At 46.6% G+C, this 21,765-nt stretch overlaps 1 long non-coding RNA gene across 2 annotated transcripts in view; it reads right to left on the bottom strand.

Moving 5' to 3' along the window:
• LOC122463569 overlaps positions 1-15,970 on the bottom strand; it is a 31,484-nt gene extending 15,514 nt beyond the window's left edge. Inside the window, exons 1-3 of one of the 2 annotated variants that reach the window (XR_006287047.1) lie at positions 15,459-15,967; positions 2,095-2,261; positions 808-938 (exon numbers count right to left, since the gene is read on the bottom strand). This is a non-coding gene — a long non-coding RNA (uncharacterized LOC122463569). Of the gene's footprint in view, positions 1-807; positions 939-2,094; positions 2,262-15,458 lie in introns of both variants that reach the window. The other variant, XR_006287046.1, reaches the window with a different exon arrangement.
• Between the last annotated feature and the right edge of the window lie 5,795 nt (positions 15,971-21,765).

Genomic DNA, 21,765 nt, shown 5'->3' with positions numbered 1-21,765 from the left:
GCACTTGCTTTTCCTCTAATGTTTATATGCATCCAAAAATCCATCTGGAGATTCCCCTCCCCATTGGGGTAGGGGCATATTTCACTCCTGCTCCCAGCTTTAAATTGCTTCCAGATGACTCAATTATTTTACACATCTGCATGGTAACATGCACAGCATCTCCGCTCTGCAGGGGACAGACCTTGGGCAGCTGTCGGGCAGCTGGAATGTTAGAACCAAAGATCCTGGGTTCTGCCTCCCTGCTGCTTATTAGCTGTGTGAACTGATACTGCCTGGACGCTTGTCCTGACTCTGCAGCTCATCAGAGCCTAGGAATACAGTTCTTTTGTGTGGCTCAGAGGTTCTCTACTACATCTACACATTAACCTGCTCTATACATAGGAGACAGAGCTGGGAAGAAAGCTGTATTTTGTAGAGCTGGTAAAACAAACAAAACTTTCCTCTCCTACACAGAATTCTGAACATTTTGTTCATTTGAAGCTTCTTATTCAAATGTTTGGATTTTTCATGAGAGATTTCTAAGTTAAGTGAAAAACATTTGTTTCATGTCCGTTCAAAACAGGAAATGTTTCAGATTTAATTCAAAAACTGAAATTTTCCATTTCATTTTGGAATTTCCTGTTGAAAGATAAAATGCAAATACATATATAATATAGTAATGCTCCCCCAATGGTTTCCCTGGGGGGAAAAAAAGTTTTTGATAACTCAGTTTTTTAGGTGGGCATTTTTTCAGTGGAAACATTTCAACCAAGCTCTAGTATTCTGTGAAAGGCAGAAACAAGATAATGCGCATTTTTGTGAAATTACCTGCAGCACCTTAAGTGTCAGGGTTTTTTCTTAGTTAGAGCAGGACTCCTGGGTTCAATTCTTGGTTCTGTTCCTCACTCAGCTATGTTGCTTTGGGCGAGTCACTTCACCATAGGATGTCTTAGCTGGATCTTTTGTAAAACAGAGAAAATGATATTCACCAACATGGCAAAGGACTGTGTGGGTTTTAGTAATTTAACTCAGTGTGCTCCTGGCCCATGACTAGGACATCTAGGTACTATGAAAAGGCGTACTTGTGGCACCTTAGAGACTAGCTCTAATAAATTTGTTAGTCTCTAAGGTGCCACAAGTACTCCTGTTCTTTTTTACAGATACAGACTAACACGGCTGCTACTCTGAAATGTAGGTACTATGGTAACGCAAATAAGGATGCTATAATGCATGATGAAGTGTTCTGAGATCCTTGGCTGGAGGTCAGTGCCATACATACCATAACTGCAGTGATGTGACCTCACTGAGCATGACTGGGGAAACTGTAAACCCTGTATTGGTTAAGCTGACTGGCAGCGTATTTCCCTGGAAATGCCCTTCTCTTTTAAAGCCAGGACTTTGCTAGCAATGGTGCTGTAATACACTAAGGCATTGGGGATGGAGATGGGGTTCTTCATTTTGGGGCAAGAATAAATCTTCTGGGTTTCTATGGGCAGGTGCTCTGAGTTAGCCATTTTGGAGCTGAGCTGAGCAATACCAGTGTTTTTCCCTGTTGGCCAATCTCTCAGTAGACTGAGATGGTCCTACAGTAAATTCAGGCCATTTCAACTCCCTATTCAGTCAGACTTCACTCCCCCATCCCTCGCTCCCCCACAGGAAGCAACAGTCATGTGACTGGAGTGGCACAAGGTGTCAGAGTACATGAAGTTCCTTCCTGGGGCAAGGATGGCCCTGGCCATTTTCTGGGACCATTTCAAGCCCATCAAAACTTCATTTACGTTCTCCCTCAAATCACATCTACCATGGGAAAGTGCTGCCCTCCAGCTGAACTCTGAGACTGCACCTCCCCAGGGTCTCTCTCCTGTCACAGCCCAGAGGCCAAGGTAGCTCGGCCACTGGAGCAGGCTTACAACGTTATAGATCAGAACCTGAACGCTCAGGTTTGTGCGCCTTGTCCCCTGTGCTGCAGGAGAGCAGTGTCTGGAGAACAATACATTAATTAGCAGTGGCTGTTCAGCTCTCCCCTGATCAATTCAGCCAGTGCCTCTGATGTCTTAACATTTGACAGGCTATTCTATTCCCCCTCTGCAAGATTGATTAATTATCAATGCCTACCTCTGTGTGGCATGCAAAGGAGGGAGAGGGAGGAAGTGTGTTGTGGGCGAAGGAGATCTGTCTGAAGGGGATTGCCATGCTGTAGCAGATGGACTGGTTTACTGGGAGGTGACTGATGGTGGGGGTGTTCTCTCCTTTTAACTAGCAGAATCTGTCAGGTCCCCTGCCTGGGAGAAAAGGGAAGATGGGTCAGTTTGCCTGAGATAATACACTGTGACCCTAACCAAAGGAGGCCAGTGGCCTGAAGCCTGTTTTTCAGTCACCGGTGCATCTGTACAGCTGCAAGCCACAAGCACAGGCAAATGTCATGACACTTGTACAGAGAACAAACCTGATGCCTCTTAACCCAATGGACTGGCACCTTAGCGCAGCTCCAGATTCATGAGCCTCATTACAGGTGCCAGCCGCTGCAGAGGGACACAGCCGCCATGTTTGTTGTGCCGTACACTGTGAAAGAAAGGCCTGGTTTGCACCCTCACAGCTTGTGCCAACAGCTGTGGAGATGGGGACTAGCTGCAAGTATAAACAAGGCCTAAGAGCAGACTCTGCTTTGGCACTGCTTTTTCAGCAGTAAATCTCAAAGCACTTTACTGAGATGGGCCCCTTGGCCAACCCTAACTGGAGCCCAAAGGTGGGAAGTGATTTGCTCAAGGTCACACATCAGGTCAGTGGCACAGCTGAGCCTAGGACCCGTGTCCAGACTCTCAGCCCACGCTCAAGCCAGCAGAGTGCCAGCATCTCTTTAGCAAGCAAGATCTATTGGGGAAAGGCTGTAGGTGGCATGAAATCATTAGTCAGCATTGACGAGGCTTGTGATTATCACAAGTCTCTCAATCTGGGGCTTTTGTTAAAGACCAGCTCCAGGCATTATAGAATCATAGAAGGTTACAGTTGGAAGGGACCTCAGGAGGTCATCTAGTCCAACCCCCTGCTCAAAGCAGGACCAATCCCCAATTTTTGCCCCAGATCCCTAAATGGCCCCCTCAAGGATTGAACTCACAACCCTGGGTTTAGCAGGCCACTGAGTGCTCAAACCACTGAGATACCATGCTATCCTGTCAGTTTCAACTGTCATTTAAAGTAAAAAGTAAGTTTCTAACCCTTCTGGTTGTGGGGGGAAAAAAACTCTTAAACACAAAAGCTCAGGAACCAAAAGGCAAATCACAAACCCCACATTGTAGTTAAAAAAAAAAAAACAAACAAACGTGACTTTTATAGGTGAGATTGGCAATACTGGCACTGGAAGATGGATTACCAAAGCTTAACAATACCAGTTGGGGGGACTGGAGGAGAACAGGCAGCTCTGATTGCTGGGATACAAATCTTGGATCACGTTCCACGGGCAGCCAGGCTGGTCTCCTTCGCATCAGGATGTTTCAGGGAAGAAAAACCTCCCCTTTTTGTAACCACAGAAAATCCCTTCACCCCTCAGCTTCACAGCCCCCAGCCTGGCTGCAGAAAAACCACCTGGGGCATCCAGTCAAAGCCTACCCTGATATGCCTAACCTTGCCCCTTCTGAGCTGCCAAGGTCCCAGCAACCCCATGACCATGAGGACAGGGCTGTAAGTGCCAGGAGTCTGATCAGTATGCAGTCTTTATTAGTATTGGCTTGAGTATTGATGAGAAAACATTGTTTCAAACTTCAGACCTCATTTGCCTGCTAGGAAACAGCAAAGCAAGTGAGACTCTGAAAGGAGTCAATGCTCTGAGGCACATTTAGAATTCCAAGACACTTGAAAGTGGGGCTGTGGTCCGGGGAAGTCTGTTCTCAGTACAGGTTTGTTTTTGCTGGAATTAGCTGATGCTTATTTTAAGCTCCTGTGGCTCACTGTCATCTCCAAGTCAACCTCAGTTCCCTCCCCCTCCCCTTCCATGAGGAAGCCACAATTCTGCCTCTGTTGCAGAGTGCATCAGATGGGCAGGACAGGCATAGCTCCGCTACGTAATGCGGACAAGATTAAATGCTGACAAGATTACCAGCTGATTGCTGGAGCAACGTTGCTTTCTTTAGTTGCATTTCAACTAAACCCAGGGCAGATGGTGGAGGAAAGCTTTGGAAAGTTGTTGCTAATTTCTAGTGAAGGACAAACCTGACAGGGAGCCGCGGTTCACTATGGCTAAACCTGCAAAAGTTTGGCTTCTCCCCCCCCGACCCCCACCCTTAAAAAAAAAAAAAAAAAAAAAAAGCTTATCTGAATCCTTAGACCACATAGGCAGCAGTCTGTTTCCGGGCTGCTCGTCATATGCCAGCACGTAGAGACCCTGTGCGGTGACCCTGGGCAGCACAGGCTGCATTCGTCAGTCTGGGAGCTCCAGAGCCAGACAAAACTGCAGGGTCTGTCTGTGTCAAACAGCCTTGCTGAGGAATCCTCTTTGTATTGACTGCAACCAAGTCCTGGCACTGCTCTGCTGCCAGGGACCTTTACATCTTGTCTGTGCTGCTTTTCCTTCTCTTCCACCTTCATCATCCCTCCTCCCAAAACCACCAACCCTGCCCCTCTTGGCCTGTTCTGCCTCCTCCAGACTGAGGGACAATGGGAATATATCGGTGCTTGAACTTTCTTCCCAGTACAACACAGGGATGGATATTTGGTGGCCCAAGAGACAGGATTTTGGCACGCCTCATTCCAAGCGTCCACACCACTGGCAGCCTTGTTGGCTGCTCTCAGTAGAGAGGCCAAGAATTAAGTGGACCACTGAGAATGAATTAGTAGAGGAGATGCTTCCAAGTGAGCAGCTGGACCCACCAGCAGGCAGCAGGGTGTGTGGAAAGCCAGCACAGTTCATCCTCCCATGTGGTACCTGTTCTATGGATAAAAGACACCAATCCCCTGGGTTGTTATGCTGGCACCTTTTACCAGCATAAAATTCACTTAAAATAACACAGGTGGCTCATCTGACATGTTCAGCATCCTCTGTGATCTACAAGGGAACTTCTGCCAGGCCTGGCGCAAGATGGAAGGAACAGGTCGTTCTGCTGGGGGGGAAAGGGGGGCTCAAATTGAATCTGGAGCCAGTAGCTGAATGCATAGCTCACCCATTTCTCCCCCCGCCCTGCCCTAGACACCCGCAATGAAACAAGCTGCCAGTTCCCAGGATGAGATACTGATGTTTCAAGTTCCATTGTTCACTCTATCAGCAGTGATTTAAGGCTTCGTCAGATGCGCCCCTCAATTAAAAGGTAGCCAGACAGCAGCAGGCACCAGGAACACAGAATATTAATTCCGGATGCTCCTGGGAGACAAACAGTCAAAATGAGAAATGCCACCGTGAGGGAAATCCATTTCAAAGGGCAGCTCAAGAGGAGGAGAGAGATGTTTTTGCCAGAGTCTTTTACACTTTGTTTCAGAATAATTCCCCTCCGTCCTCAGCCCTTCAGCTGAGTGGGGACTTGATGCATGTGTTCGCATGTTCTTCCACCACTGTAGTAAATCCATTTCTTTGAGATGCTGTACCTAGGTTCGCAGAAGAATTTTTCCATCAACCTAGCACTGTCTACACTGGGCTTAGTCTCTTGGGGGTGTGAATTTTTCATACCCCATGGTGATGTAGTTAGGTCGACCCCCCACTTCCTAGAGTGGACCAGCCCTCGGACACGAATCTTCTAAACAAGAGAATCCTCTTCACTCTTTCCCAGGGCATGACTTGACAGTACATATTAGCTTCAGAGCTGGGTGGAAAATGGTTTTCCCATCCCATGAACATTTTTGAGATCAGTTTTTCTCATTTTTAATCATGACAAAGTCTAAATCTCAAATTTTCAAAAATCTGAAAAATTGGTTTGGGTCAATCAACGCATTTCATTTCAACTGGCCTCAACTTTTGTTTGCCATCATTTGGTTAATTTTAGAAAATTTTGACCTGGAAAATCAATTTTTTTGTTTTGATTATGTTGAAACAAAATGTTTACAATTTTTAAAAACTTTTCAAAAAGTTGAGTCAAATTTTGTCAAAACCAACGCTTTCCTACAAAATTCTCATTTTGATGGATCAATATTTTACCAAAAAAGGTTTTGGTGAAAAACTCCCAACCAGCTCTAATTAGCATCTCTGGGCTCCAGTGCTCAGATCTAGTTTAGGATTCAGGTTCAAAGCAAAAATCTGAACTTAATTTTTCTCTTGCATTTGTCAACACCAAACTGCAGCAATCTCACAGCCAAACATGTCTCCACCATTTTGAATTGTGGAAATCTCAAAAGGCTAGCTCTTCTCATGAGACTTCCACTGACTTGGCCTCAAATTCTGAGAGAACAAATTCTCAGTTAGGCCTTCTCTGATTTTTAAACCAGTATGAAACTCAGTTCAGATGGATTTTGCTCTGGGAATTCAGATCCAACTCCCATCACACATGCTGAGATCCAAAAGGGTTAGGGTAGAAGTTTTGTCCCCTTCCTAGTATATAATATAAATAACCATAGAACCACTGCAAATTCACACTACCTGCTAGGAGAGCCATTGCAATTTGCCAAATTGGGGCCCGGTTCAAAGCCCACCAAAGTCAGTGGGACACTTTCCATTGTCCTTCAATGAGTTTCTGGCTCAAGTCACTTGTGAATTGGTGAGCAAGTATAACGATAAAACTCAGCATTGCTGCTTCCTCTGATATTGTTCATTAACTTAAGCAAGAGCAGTTGACTTGTAAGTGATGATACTTTATCATACACTAGTGAGCGTTCTATGAAAGAGCTTGTAAGTTCTGTAATTGAAAACTCATCACAGCCCCTACTATGAAATCAGAGCTGAGAAGAGGGCTGAGAGCAGGGATGGGTGTCTTTGGGGAGTATAACTGGGCTTGTGGATCAGTGATATGTGAATTAGCAAGGCTCTAATGCATGTCCCCAGAGATGGGAATAGCTCCCTGGCTGTACCTGCAAAGTGGAGAATTGACCCTGCCCCCTTTTGGGTAACCCTAATAATGAATTGCACTACAGACCCCCTGTTTCAGATTTTCATGTGTAACAAATTCAACCAAAATTCACTCGAGAGACTAGGGGTGACTGCTGCTGCCAAGCTTGCTGCGTAAAGTGCTATGGACTTCTCCTGCAAAGCCTCCCCTGGAGGGGGCATTGGGGCAGTGCAAAGCATCGCTATGGTGTTCCTATCTTGATATGAAAGACTCTTCCTGTGCTATTGAGATAACATACCCATAATTTTTCACCTAACCTGCTTTCATTTTTACTATTATAGATTTCTAAGGCACCCACCCTCTAATCCCATGATGTCTGGATGCCAAGAACACTTAGATTCCTAGTCAGCTGTGTGCAGATCTATTCCTGATGAAACATTTCCCATGAGTGTGTGAAATTATGAGGTCATCTTTCTGAGTACTCTGGAAAGGATTAGTTTAGGATGAAAAATATTTAGTAAACCATTCCTGATGCTGAGGGTCTTGTTTCTGGTCATCTTTGGTTATGGGTGCTTCATTGCCTTGTGTCCTTGTGGCCTGGTTACTGTCTTGACGACTGTGCTGATAGATAGCTGGCCCTGATGCAGCCAGCACTCTGATATAAGCTTGTCGATTTAGTTATTGGAGGGGAATTTCTCTTTGATCTCAAGTCACAACTCAAAGTTCTTTGTGTTGGAGGCTGAATTCAGAACACTGACAACACTGGTTGGCACCTCGTTCAGTTTCTTCTGCTTCATGGAAGGAGTTAAGCATCCAGGATTAGGGTTGAAAGAAAAATTTATTCGGATGAGATTCAGTGCTGGGTAAAAGCAAATGCTGACATTTTTCTTCCCTCTTTATTTTGCAAGCAGCCTAGAAGGTGCATATCTTCTGGCCTGGACTCTTGCTTTTTTGGTTTCTCTTCTAATTCTTTAAGTTCGATTTCTAGGGAGCCAATCTTTGCTCGGAGATGGGCCTGAGCACTGCTGAAATCAGCTATCATCTTCTGGATTTCCTTACAATGCTCTTGTTTCAAGATGCCCAGTTCTTTGTGGTGCTTGACTTTGAGGTAGTCTTCCAGTAGCCTGTGTTGTTTCTTCTTGTCCCAAAGCCGTGTAGACTCTTGCTTCTGCAAGTCCATCTCTGGACTGAGCAGCTCCATTGTGTCCTTTAGAAGCGAATTCTCTTTCTTGAGCCCAGCAAATCTCATTCTGACATTTCTCCAGTTCCTCATTTAGAAATTTAATCTGGTTTTGGTTACTTCCTTCCTGTTGCTTCTTCAGTGCTCTCACATTCTTCAGTTCTGTCTGAGGTTCTTCCATTTGTTTTTTGTGACCGGTGCAGGATGCGTATTTCTCAGACAGCTCCATCCTCAGTTTCACACCCAGCTCCGGACTGCTCCAGCCCCAGCTCCACCACTCTGTCTCTGCTGCTCTGCCTCCAGCTCCCTGGGCTGCTGTTTTGGCCCCTCTGGCTCTGGTTGCTGCAGCTCTGCTCCCAGGACAGGTCTGCTCTGCAGGCTGCTTCTGTGACTCTGCTCCCAGCACTGACCTGCTCCCTGGGCTGCTTTTCTGGCCCCTCTGGCTCTGGTTGCTGCAGCTCTGCTCCCAGGGCAAGTCCGCTCTCTCTGGCTTTGGGGCTGCAGCTCTGCTCCCAGCTCAGCTCGGGCCCCTGCTTTCGCCTTTGAGCCGCATGTATAGCCCTATGCATCCGATGAAGTGAGCTGTAGCTCACGAAAGCTCATGCTCAAATAAACTGGTTAGTCTCTAAGGTGCCACAAGTACTCCTTTTCTTTTTACGAATACAGACTAACACGGCTGTTACTCTGAAACATGTATAGCCCTGGAGCCGACAGTTACCCGGGTAAAGGCCTCCTTCTCTCTCTGGCATGTGTGATCAGGTAATTCAAGATTTGTATCGTGATGCATACACACGGGGGGCAAATTAGGAATGGGCAACCTTAATTCTGGCATTTCCTAACTTCTGAGTGCTTGACTTTGAAACCCGAATGCTCTTAAGATGGGGGAAGGTTTTTGGACACATTACATATTTATATGGCCCCAGCAGTGTATTTTATCCAGCAGATCCGACTCTGTTTTCTCATCTCCTACGGGAAGGCCTCTTTCTATACTGTCTATTCCTTCCTATTCTTGTTGGAAATTTCCCTACATTTAACAAAGCAGCTTATTTCTCCCTGCAACGGGATGTACGTGGGGCTCCCGACTCAGCTGAGCTAGAGGGAGCAGCTGCTCCCACCGTGCTCCTCCGCTTGCATCTAGTCTCCACACAGTCTGGAGCCTGGAAATGTCAACTCCTCCTTCAGCCAAAGCCAAAGGCTCTGGGACCACACCGCGCCAGCATCATTACCATAAAGTTAATAAAAATAAGCCCTCAATAATGATGATAAACCCAAAATTAAATGTGGTGCCAGGGGAGTAAAACAGAATGGATCTAGAGCCCTTCTTAAAAACTCTCATTCCCTCCTGTCTCCTTCAGATGGGGGGGAGGGGGAGGGGAGGGAAGGGAATTAGCATCTTAAACATTAGGAAAGGATTTTAACATAAAAAGAGAAGCTATCAGAGTGCAGTCGGAACAGACAGACCTCTCTTGTGGTGTTCAACTCAGCCTTCTACTGGAGACACCGCTTGGGTCTTTAAAGAGACACTCCTGAGCTGCTTACTGCCCGCACATCCCAGGTACTGTCCATCCAGGTAGGCTGCACCTGTTTGCCTCTGAATTGCCAAAAGTACAGTACCAGGTACCATTGGATCTTTCATCTATCTAAGCATTTATATCACACTTACTATTGTGGGGTGACTGACTGCCCTGAACACCCTAAAAGCAGACACCTGGACCCTGTGCATTACACTAGAGTGCCTTGCCACGTTGTGTGGCACATCAATATTGAACTGAATCCTGATGCTCTGTCTCCCTGCACTGTGCTGCCGCAAATCAGTATTAGCGGCATCACCATGCAGCATCTCCTTGCGCTATGCTGGTTCATTTCAGTTTTGTCTCCATCAGAGCGCAGCATGCACTTGCAGCAGGTCGCACCACATTGTTAGTGAAACCTGCAGGGCACCAGGCTCTCCCCGGCACTGTGCTGCAGGTCTCTAGAACTGAAGGATATCCCTGTGCACTCTCCCTCCCTCCTCCCCCCCCCCAGCATACTACAGCAGAAAGGGCACTTACGAGAGATTGAAAGTTTCTAACCTGTCCTTTGTGCCTCAGCGTTTTGCAGGGTTCTGAACTGACACAGCTGGGCTTCATTAGCCAGCAGCTTCAGAACTCCGACTGCTGATCTGTTCTTGAAGCTTTGAAGCAAGCAGCCAGTGCTCAGTGATGGACTGAATGCTCCAAACCTGGGCCAGCTCCCACCAGACATCCCTGAAGTCTCTCACAGCCTCTCTTTGGGACACTGTTCTCTCCTGATGCCCCTTGCAGTGAAAACACCCCACTGACCCCTGCAGAAGGGATGTGGCCATGCTTCAGAGATGGAGGGGGGGGCCTGCCTCTGAGTTTGGCAATATTGCTAGGTCTGTGTTTAGTGGAGACTGCTAAGAAAGCAAACCAGGGGATTCTCCATTTCAGTTTGGTTTTTCTTCAAGAAAGAGTAAATTCCCTTCATGTCTGCACAAACGGGGCCTACAGATTTAACTGCTGACTGGGACAAGCTCCAGGGATGTCAGCCACAGGCTGGGAATACTTTTTTCCTTTCATGTTGTATCGAGAGACTTGGAATCCCATGAAGGAATAACTGTTGCCCCTTTGTGAACTAGTGTCAGGTGTTTAATATCCTCTCAGGAGGCATGTAGCCACCTTAAAGTAGAACAAATGTGGTACTTTCCCCTAAACTACAAGCTGCCAGTACAACTAAAGGATGCTTTCCCAGCTCCTGAGCAGACAAAGTTCAGAGCCTTGGAGTGAGTTAATTCCTTGCTAGGAGTGAAATAAGTGGACACAGACTCCAGAGATTCTTTCCTGCTATAATAAGTAATGTTATGATAGCGTGCATATCCCCATAAGGATCAGGGCCCCAAGGTGGTAGGTGCTGTCCAAACACATAGTAAGAGTGTAGGATTAATCCTGTGGTGAGTTTAGCAGCTACCAGATTCTGGCCTTTCTGGTCACTCTTTCCATCAAAACCAGTTGGCACAGGTGTCTGTCAAAATTACAGACCGAGTTGGGTGCTGAAGTTCTCAATTTTGGACAGTTGTGTCCCTCCCCATCTACAGCTGTTTTACAACACAACCTTTTTTTGGATTCAGTAACCCTTTGGGGATATTTTTTCCTAAGGCCGTGTCTACACTGGTAATTCACCAAATGAAGCTAAATCCGTATCATCCTCTTGCAAAATGATTTAAGTGTGCCTACATATAGGCTTCCAGTGGTTTAACTGAAATCAGGTATTGGACCAATTTAGTGAAACTGGTGCCGGTTTTGCATGCAGACCAGCTCTTAAAAACAAGAAGCAAAATTCTGGCTCCATTGAATTTAATGGGACCTGTGCCATTTACTTCAGTCAGGCCAGGATTTCATCCAAGATCTTCAGAAAGTTGAAATCAGTACAGCTCCATTTAAGTCAACAGGATCTGGCCTAAGAAATGTAATATTAGCCAATTGGTTAATTAGTTATCTGTTGCTAATGAAGAGAAACTTCACAGGCATCTATTGTCAACATTGGTGATCAACCTAATGCTGTGCTATGTGGACCTACAATACAGCTGCAAACAATTTATCTGCCAAGTTCCAAGGCAGATCAGAAGTTCCCCCAGGTGACAGCGATAAGGAAGGCAGGCTCCAAACTCAAGCTCGCTCTTGGAATTCAACAGCTCTTTGGCTCTACTGAGTCTCCTCCTGGCCGAGAGCTAAATAACTTTTGGTCTCCAATTGTCGGCAGCCCCTTAGATTTCAGATCAATCCTTTCTGAAACTCGGAGCTGTAGCTAAAATGCTTTTGGAGTAACAGGATTTTTCACAGCCTACACAGCGGAGGCTAAAGTTGCTCATCACCTGCTGTTGTAATCTGCACCGCTAAGCCTCCAGCTCTATACAGAAAGCTTAACTTTGCTTTGCCTATTTGCGTTCTCTATTCCCTTGCATCCGGCAGCCATGTTTCAGGGAGGAAACGCTAATCTTTTTTCCCCCTGACTCCAGACAAAGGCATTTCAAATGAGACAAATTGCTGATTAAATTATTGGCTTTGAGCCTCATCTAGGAAGAGTCCAATTAAAGAAGAGTCCCTGTTAAAGGGAAGACACACATTTTCTGTGACTCTCACTGAGCACTGTCAAGAAAGAAACACACTCTCCTTTGCTAGGGGACTATATTTGTCTCAAGCCAAGAAACTGACTTGGTGGTCTCCAGTCCGTCCCAGCTAACTTGTCTGCTTCTCATCCTCAACACAAGGCTAAGTGTGTTTTTTGGGAGTGGGGTTAAGGCCCTGAACTGGGACTCTGAATATCTGGGTTCAGTTCCCTGTTCTGCTCATTATTTATTTATTACTATTTTATTTCCATTGCAGTAATAATGGAGATTGGAGACCCATTGGGCTAGGTGCTGTATGAACACATAGTTGGAGACAGTCTCTGCCCCAAAAAGCTTGCAATCTAAATAGAGTGCAGGGGGAGAGGAGGCACAGTGAGGGGAGGGGAATTGCACATGGTTACAGAGCAGGTCAGTTGCTGAGCCCAATATGGTATCTAGGTCTTCCGAATCTGAGTGTCCTAGCCACTAGACCACACTGCGTCCTTCTCAGATTCCCTGAGTGATATGGGGGTAAGTCATTTTACCTCTCAGTGCCTCAATTCCCCATTGGCACAATGTGGACAATAGGCCTGCTTGGTTTTTTATGGGGCAGGGACTGTTTTAGTATGTTTTTGTACAGCACTCAGCACAATAAGGCCCTGATCTTGTTTGGGGGCTCTAAATAATTGAATAAACCTGTTCAAACAAGAAGAGGACAAGTCCTATTCAACCATTGGAACAGAAGGTTTCAAGTAGCCCAATCCATTCTGCACATTCAGCTTTCCTTCAGGAGCTTCCATGCCCAATGCAAGGGAAGCATTAGGGGTAACTGGAGTGATCTTTGATTAGTTGCATAGTGTAAATGCTATGATAGCAAAGCAACTCCCACGTTTCTTCATAAACCCAGTTCTCAGGCTGACTGTGTAGCAGTTCATGCATCTTTCCATGAATCTGCCTCATGTAAGCCTGGGCAGATTGATGGTTCTGCTCAGGGGTGTCAATCCCAAACTTGTCCTTGGTTTCAATTTTTTTTAAATCTGTATTAAACCAGTGAGCCCCAGTAAATCTCTGGGGCTGCAAACCAACACTGGAAACAAGGTTTGTGTGAATGTCCTGACAGCTTGAATCACCACAGACTGACCCCACTGAATAAAAGCCTGCTGCCAACGTATGTCCTCAGGGCTCACCCCCCAAAGTTCTCAGGGAAACTCCTGCTAACTGATATCCCTATGGACAGATGTGCAAAAGTTTGACCTGAACTCCCCAAAGTCTGATTGCCAGACATTTGCACAAGCCCTGGCAAACTGGGATCTGTATTGATATTCCCTGTGGGTTTGCACAAAATCCCTGTCCCTTGCCTGGCTCTGCTCCTGATCCTTTCCAGTGCATCCTTAACAGACTCAAAAAGGTGTCAAAAGGAAAAGAAAATAGACTCTCTAGGGCCTGATTCTTCTCTGCTGTGTCTCTGCAACCCACTTGGAGTCCGTGGAATTGCACCTGCATAAATCTAGTGCAACATGGTGGAAAAGCAGGTTCTCTATCATCTGTACACTGCCAGCTATTTGGGGCAGGTATTGTGATGCTCTCCACCTTTGGAAAACACCCGGCCCTACAATCTAAACAACCAACAATCATTGGATCAAATTCACTTCTGGTGCAACTCCATTGATTTTTCTCCCTGCAAAGCTGTAGATCAAGTCCATCCTCCTGCAATGAAGTTGCTTCAGGGATGAATTTGACCCAGGGCATTCAGACTAGGTAAGCATCCAGGCTGAAGATGCTGGGATAGTGGAGGACTCTGACTTCATTAGATTCTATTATAAAAGGATGATATACCATCTTCACAGATAAACACAACACTTAATGCAGAGGTTTGCTGGGTAGGGAAACTGGAGCGTTCTAGATGTTAGGTTTGTAGCTTTACAAAAGTACTTTCTTATGGAACCCCAAACAGCCATGATTGAATTCATATGAATGGGTGTTTCTTTTAATAAAGACTTCAGCACAAGCATTTCATAAAAATGCAAATCTCAGTTGAGATTTATAATTAGTAAGGATATGTGTGGAGCTAACAAATTATCAGCAAAGCCAAGCTCTCCACAGATAATTGCATAGATCTGAGCTCAGTGTCCCATCAGATCCTCTGAGCCTTACAGATGCCCAGCCTCTTGGAAGGAGTGCCAGGTAGCATGAGTTCAGTGTCTCAGAGCTTTATTCACTATGTAACAAGAGGCAAGACTGGATGGACCACTGGACTTTCCAGCAAGGCAATCCTTCTGTGCCTGCATTTTTCTTTTCATTTATAATATGGTAGCATCTAGGAGCCCTAAAAGGGCTCAGGACCCCATGACACCAGGCACCACACACAGATCTAGCAGAAAGACTGTCTCTGACCCAAAGACTTTACAATCTAGTATAGCATAAGCCATCAGAATTCATTCAGAGTAGCCACACTTTCCATTCAAGGGCTATTGAGTGTCACAGCATTTCTGCCACTGCCTTGGAAATTAAGTCCTGGCATTGGAATACACCCCCCACCCCCACCCCTTCATAGCCTTGCCAGGCCAAACAGAGAACAAGGAGCTCCTGAAATTGCACAGAAGCCCCTCAAGTTTTAAGTGCAGGAACGTAAGAATAAGAGGAGGGGCAGGCAGACCTCAGCTATGGCTACTGGTTCTCCAGACAGCCCTCAATACAGCATACTGAAAAACACCCCTTCTTCCCTTTCACCCAGCCTGGGCCATTACTCCCGAAGGAGACCCTGGTGCTGTATTAGCTCCCTGATCACTGTCACCCCCTGGGAGCTGAGTGGTTATTCATTACTGGCATTGCTCTCAGGTCCTTGGACTCATCTCCCTAGGCCACGTCTGTATGTCCACAGCAGTGCATTGGTGCCAGGACAGCTGTGCCCTTGCAGCACGTGTGGGGAAGACACTCTCTGGTGACGGGTGAAAACTCTCCTGTCAGCACAAGGAAACCCCCTCTGTGAGCAGCTTAAGCTATGTGGGCAGGAGAAGCTCTCCTGCTGACAGAGCACCGTGCACACGAGCACTTATGTCGGTGTAATTTATGGCGCTTGTGGGGTGGAATATTCACACCCCGTGCGACATGAGTTTCGCTGACAGGCTGTAGTGCAGACATAGCCTTAGACTGCAAAGTGTCACAAATACAGTGGAACAGTCCTTTGTACAAGGGGATCTAGTGGCAAACTCTCACAGGGTGCTCCACTCACCGCTGGTCTGGCGCCTGCTCTTGGTCGCTCTGGGGATTAGCTCTTGAGGTAGATTCCCCTTCCACAGTTTGCACACTGTTACACTCCCTCTCAGGGCTGCAGCTCCTTGCTCACTCCAGGACCCTCAGCATCTCCTTTGTGACTTAACCCTCTGGGGTACTCCACTCTGCTCAGCGTTCCCCCTTCTGAGGTACAGTCCCTCAGCAGTCCTCCTATTCACTGCCTCAGTTCCTTGGTGGCTAGTAAGGGAACTCAGGCCTCCTCTGTCCTCCAGGTTCCAGTCCAGGGACCCTCAGTGCCACAGTTCTGGGCTTCCTCTCTCTGCCCCTTCCCCGGACTGCTTCCCACACTGTAGTTCCCCTTCTCCCTCTGGGTGTGCCAGTCGCAAGAACCCTCCATCCAAGGGAGGACTGCAGACTCTCCCTAGGGCCCCCAAACACTCCTCCCTCTTCCTAGGGAGTGACTGCTACATGCATTCCTGCAGCCTGTCCCAGCAGCTTGTCTGTAGCCTGCTACCTGGCTTTATAGACTTGGCCTGTTCCTGCACAGGTGAGCCTCTCTCTAATTAGCTGCCTCCAGCCTAAAGCTCCCCTGTTTGCAGCCTAATTAGTTGATTGGGCCCACCTGGCCCAATTCAGCTCCTGCAGGGCCAATGTGCATAAACTCAAGGGGAAGAAAAGAAATAACAGCTACAATGGAGACAAAGTTCTATTTGCTAGCACCTTAGAGTCCAACTGGACATCTGACCTGAACTAGTCAATTGGAAATACTACATTTTCTGAGTTTCTGATACTGCCAGCCTTTTACTCCACAAATTAAGATGAAAGGTAAGAAAGGCTGGAAGAATTGGGCCCTAAATTGCCATTTAGACCACCAAGATTTATCCAAATCCGCTCTGCAATACAGCTGCTTTAGCATCACTCAAGAAATAGGAAATAGAATGCATCTCTTTGGGTATTTCTACCTTGTTCTTCTTCTGGGTATCTGAGTGCTTTACAAATCAGACATCACATTAAAAAAGATGAGGTAGTGAGGTTCATGGCCACTTGAATCCCTGGTGGAAGAGAGCTCAGCAATTGTGGGTCAGTTGCTGAGAAAGTTGAGTCCACTGCATTCACATGTCTCACCTGCACAATTGTCATTCAAAAGTTTCCAGCCTTAGGATGGTGGAGAAGTTTTGGAAAATCTGCACACTAAAAGCTCAAAACCAGGCAGGAAATTAAAAAAAAAAATTAACTTATGAAAATCTCCTTCTTTCTAAGAAAATCTCAAAGTTTTGGGGGTCTGATGTGATTTTGAATGCTTGGGGGTTGGTTATCTTGAAATCTGATAAGAGGTTTTAAAAATTTCAGCCCAAATGTATAAAGTGATACTTCTGTGCCAATGTTTCCATCTCTAAAACATCCAGTGATGGGGAAGTTTTTACATTCCTCCTATTAGAACAGGCTAGACAAACACAAGCCAGGGACAGTCTAGGTTTCCTTGGTCCTGTCTCAGCACTCAGGGGATGGACTAGATGACCTCTCAAGGTCCCTTCTAGCCCGACATTTGTGATTCTATGCGGAGTCCTATGCCCAACAGGTGCTGGGATATTACAGTGATGAGCATGGTATAAAAACCTCTAGAGAATAGAACAGAACAGAGGATGTCGCACACCATCCATATGGGAAGACAGGGACCATGGCAGAGCTGTCCTGCCCTGTGTTCTGCAGCAGAGAGACATTCAGAGGAATGAGAGAAATGAGCTAATTTAAATGGTATTTGAATCCCCACTGCGGGGCTCTTGTAGAAATGGAATTTGAATGGAGCAGCTGAGTGCAAGGTCGAGAGCTGAGAGCAGCCCAGGAGCTGCTCTCCTCTGGCAGAGTTATTTAAAATTTAAACCCACAAATTAAACAATTCTTTTTTTATGATAAGAGTCCATGTTCCGAGTCCCTGAACACCACTTCGCTCCACGCAGCGATGCTGAGAAGCCCAACGCTGGCTGAAAAACCACTGTTCACAAACGACTTGCGGATTTGAAGAGCAGGTCTGTTCATTCCCAACCAGCCCACATAGCCTCTCAAATCCCCTTTCTGTGCCGAAGCTGCTAGGCCGTGGCACTTGCTACTCCCACAGGACAGTGTTCTGCATGGCCTTGGAGGAGGGAAAGGGCCTGAATCTCTTCTCATTTATGCCAGTTTTACAAGGGGGTAACTCCACTGACTTAATGCTGCAGTTGAGTTCCATTTTGTGTTTGTAGATTCATATTTAAAGCTGTGATTCAGAGCAAAACTCAGGAGAGGAGGTGGGAGGAAAATGAGCCCTGATATTTTTATGCAGGAATTTTTTGTCACCAAATGTAACCTATATTTTTGTTGACTCCTTAAGTGCTTGTTCCTCTCCCATGCCCACCTGCTGCCCAGATGTAATTTGGTTAAATGGAAGCTGGAGCATGAAAGGATAGAGATTCTAACCCATGTGGCTAACCATGGGCAAGAGTAAATGACAAGAACAAGAAATGGAAGTGTTTCACATCAAATAAAATAGAAATCAGACCGTATACAATTTGATGATGCAAAGAAAGATTTCTTTCCCAATGCAAAGCAGAATTGCACTGTTAGTGTGAGGTCATTAGCAGGGATGGTAGGAAATTTTCATTGGAACTTTTTTCCTATGGACAATAAGATTTTTGATTAAACAACTATTTTGGAGGAAAGTCTGCTTTCCTCAAGTTTTTCATTTTGCCCCAAACATTCAAAAACCTTTTTGGCACAAATGTTCAGGTTTTGGTTTTTTGGTGAAGAGTCAAAATTTTCTGGGAGGGGAGGGGGGAAATTCATTTTCTGACCAGTTCTAGTATCTATCTTTAGGCTTCAGGACTTCATCCAGGCTTTAGCTTTTGAGGGCCATGAAGAAGTTCTCTGGGGGCAGGTTATCCCATAACTGCAGGGTTTCTTACACCTTTCTCTGAAGCAGCTGGTGCTGGCGTTGTTGGTGAGAGGGCACTGGATTATGGACAATGGTCTTATACAGGATGGCAATTCCTGTGATGCTCTCTAGCCTGTCTGCACCTGGCACATTTGGCAGCATAGCTAGCCTATTCAATGTGAGTGAACAGTGATTAGTACAAAGAGCAGGAGCAAATCTCTGGCCTGGCAACTGGAGATAGTGTCCATTCCAAGCTAGATTCCTAGGCCTAGTTTGGTTTTCATGGCCCTGTTTAATCAGCTGTTCATTTACTGTATTCAACCAGTCAAAAACCAAGGCAAATCAACTGTTGCTCTTCTGCAATTTGCTTTCCTTGAGGTGGCAGACACCTATGAGAGGCTAATTAACCTTTGGGGTTTAAGGCAGAGAATTGTGTGTGTGTTTGTTAGAACCTGACTAGTTGAAGATTACTGTAAAATTTTAATTAAGTTATGCAAATTGTTTCCCCACTTATGTGCTATAAGATGTCTGGCAGCAGTCTGTGTTTACATCCACGTGCAAACATGCACGCACACTCCACTCAGTCATTGCAGTGAGGGGAGTCGGCTAGTGTGCACTATCTCCAGGACATAACACTCTTGATGCTTTCTGCTTTGATAATGCCATTGCTCCTCCTGCTGTCCCTAACTATGTCTCCTGGTGCCATCGCACAAGGCTGTATCCTCTCCATGTCTTGTGCGCTCACCCTCCTGCAGCCATCCCTCTCCTCCAACTTGCCCTAGCTCTGTATGGTGGTGGCGAGTTGGTGCTGACCCTCTAAGTAGCGCCCTCCGTTGGCGGGGCCCAGGAATGACTGAACAAGAAGAGCCAACTGCCATTGGTAAGGTAGTGGCAGCTCTCTCTGTGGGGCCCAAGCAAATGCACTGAACAGATATGGCAGAGCAGGTTATCAGCCTGGCATGGCCAGGTCCCAAATCTCTCAGGGCTGCCATGTTTGGCACGTGATCAATAATGACAGCAGGAGCAAAATGACCCATGAACAGGAGCAGTGAATTACAGAAACAGCCCTTGCTGTGGCATTCTTAATGGTGCGTCTATGGGCACAGGGTGTCCGTGTGGGTGAGCACCTGTTACTATCTATCTGACCACCTGTCTCAGCTATTTCTCAGGTGCCCATACCAAGGGATCTGAGCACTAGTGTGCAACCCTTGGTTTCTCTGACCCTGCAGGAACAGCTGCTGTTGCTGCTGGGTGTGCTTGCAGGGCGGAGGGGGTTGCCCCATGGTCTGCCCCACCATGATAACACATGGTACTGGAGCCTCATGCCCTGGGCTTCCCATTGTGAGGAATTCCTCTACTGTGCTAGCCAGTCATCACAGTGGAGGACCCTAGATGGTACCTACAGTCACAGCTGGACAAACCATCCTGTGAGCTAACCAAAGCGTGAGAACCTGCCCTGCTCAGCTTCTCGTGGGGGTTTTCAAAAAACCAAACCCTGATCTTTCTTCCGTTTGGCCTGTGCACTTTCAGCAGCTTTTCTCAGCATAGCCCCCCTGCCCCCATACTCCCTCTCCCTCGTAAAAGTGCTGTGCCCCTCTGGTGTCCCAGTGAGGAACAGGGAAAGGGCAGCTGCACTGAAGTTTAAAGGTAGGAGTCCAGCAGCTTCATGGTGTGGATCACTGGAAAAAGAGAGGGATCCACCAATGGACCCAGCTCCTGTCCAATCCCCTGGGCTTATCCTCACAGCTCAGTTCTCCATCTACCAGGAGTGGTGTGTGAACCCCCAACTGTGAAACCATAGGGCAGCATACAGGGATTGAGTATTATCCCTTTAAATAGTTTGGGACCCCTGAGGGCCTCATACAACTGCCTTCTATTGCATGAGCCACCAGAACCTGAGAGAACAGCAGTGCACATATGTAAGTGGCCTTGTGAGTTGGCGTAGTGCTAGGAAACACACTCATCTGGAACCCAACTGTGGTTTTCTCACCTCTTAGAGCTGGGTGGAGAGCACAGACACAACATGCTGGTTAGCCCCCTTGCTGGGGTTAGTGGTGTGTGCAATCAGTGCACTGGTGGGATGGTTGGTAGAGCTGAGAGATGTTACAGGGAATGTTGCAGATAGAAGCATGCCCAAGCAGGTCCCCGTTTCAAAATGGGAGACGTCATAGGAGTCAGGGCTCCTGGGTTCTCTCCTTTGCTCTGCAATTGATGCACCGTGGGGCACTCACTTCTCTGCACTTCAGTTTCCCGCATCGATGAAGTCTAGATTAATATGAACGCCGGGGACTGTGAGGATTCATTCATTAATGGCTGCAGAGTGTTCTGAGCTTCTCCAAGACTCCATGAGATGCTCCGTGAGTGCAGTGCATTATTCGTTATCCTGATGTTAATGAAGATCTGTTTTTGCCAGAAAACATTTTCAAAGGAAGGGGTGCAGACCCTTCCCCCTCTGCAGGTTGGGGTGATCAAACACTTGCTTAATGCCTCTGGTATGATCTAACTTTTTAAAAAGAGAGTGAGCAAGAGAAAGGGAAAGAAAAGCTATTTTATTTCAATCCAAAACTATCTACTTTAAATACCCTTTTTATTACATTATCTGCATAGTAATACTAATAGATCGTGTTGGCAGCTCTAATGAGGCTGGAGAATATAAGATTTCCAATAAAGTTAATTGTTGCCTTTTAATATTCTCATACATTTGTACATTGTTTTTCTCCTTTAAAGATTTACCCTCATTTCTTTCCTATTAAACATTCAAAAATGGCCCAATATCTGATGGGGAAAGAGTACATGCTCCTGTGGGCCACTCGCTCAACAACTAACTTCTGCTTTCTGCCCCACTTTGGGCTAATGAACTTGAAGGGGAGAGACTTTTTCCATTTTCTGAAGAGGGGGCTTGAATCTGACATTACAGCATGTGCAAAATGAGTGAAAGGTCTCCACTGAGGTCAAACAGGACATTTCTGCAACACATAAAAGTACTACATGGTGTGCTCGATAGGCGATTTCTGCATAGGAGAAGCCCAGGAGTGGTATAGCAGTGGGGGGTTGCAGGTCAGGATTGCAGAGCTGGCTAGCGCTGCTCTGCAATCAGAGCTCTGGCCCCGCTGTTGTTTGCATGGCAGAGAAATGTATTAGCAGGCAGGTCTGGCCCTACAGGTAGGCGAGTGCCCAGGACACCATAGTCAGGGGGGCGCTATCGGTGCTTAATTTGGGCCGGGGTTGAACCAGAAGCTGCTGCTTTCCAGCTGCCATGGCCAAGAGGCAAGGAGCAGGGTGGGCCTGGGGTGTGAGGCCACAGAAGGGAGCTCAGGGCAATGGGAGGGGACCGAGGAGTGAAGCGGGTGCTGGGTGTTCTGACAGTAACCAGTGCCAAGTGCCCCAGAGGGAATGA

Source organism: Chelonia mydas, chromosome 22, assembly GCF_015237465.2.
Source record: "Chelonia mydas isolate rCheMyd1 chromosome 22, rCheMyd1.pri.v2, whole genome shotgun sequence".
NCBI classification, from domain to species: domain Eukaryota; kingdom Metazoa; phylum Chordata; order Testudines; family Cheloniidae; genus Chelonia; species Chelonia mydas.
This window is presented reverse-complemented; position numbering and strand designations above follow the sequence as displayed.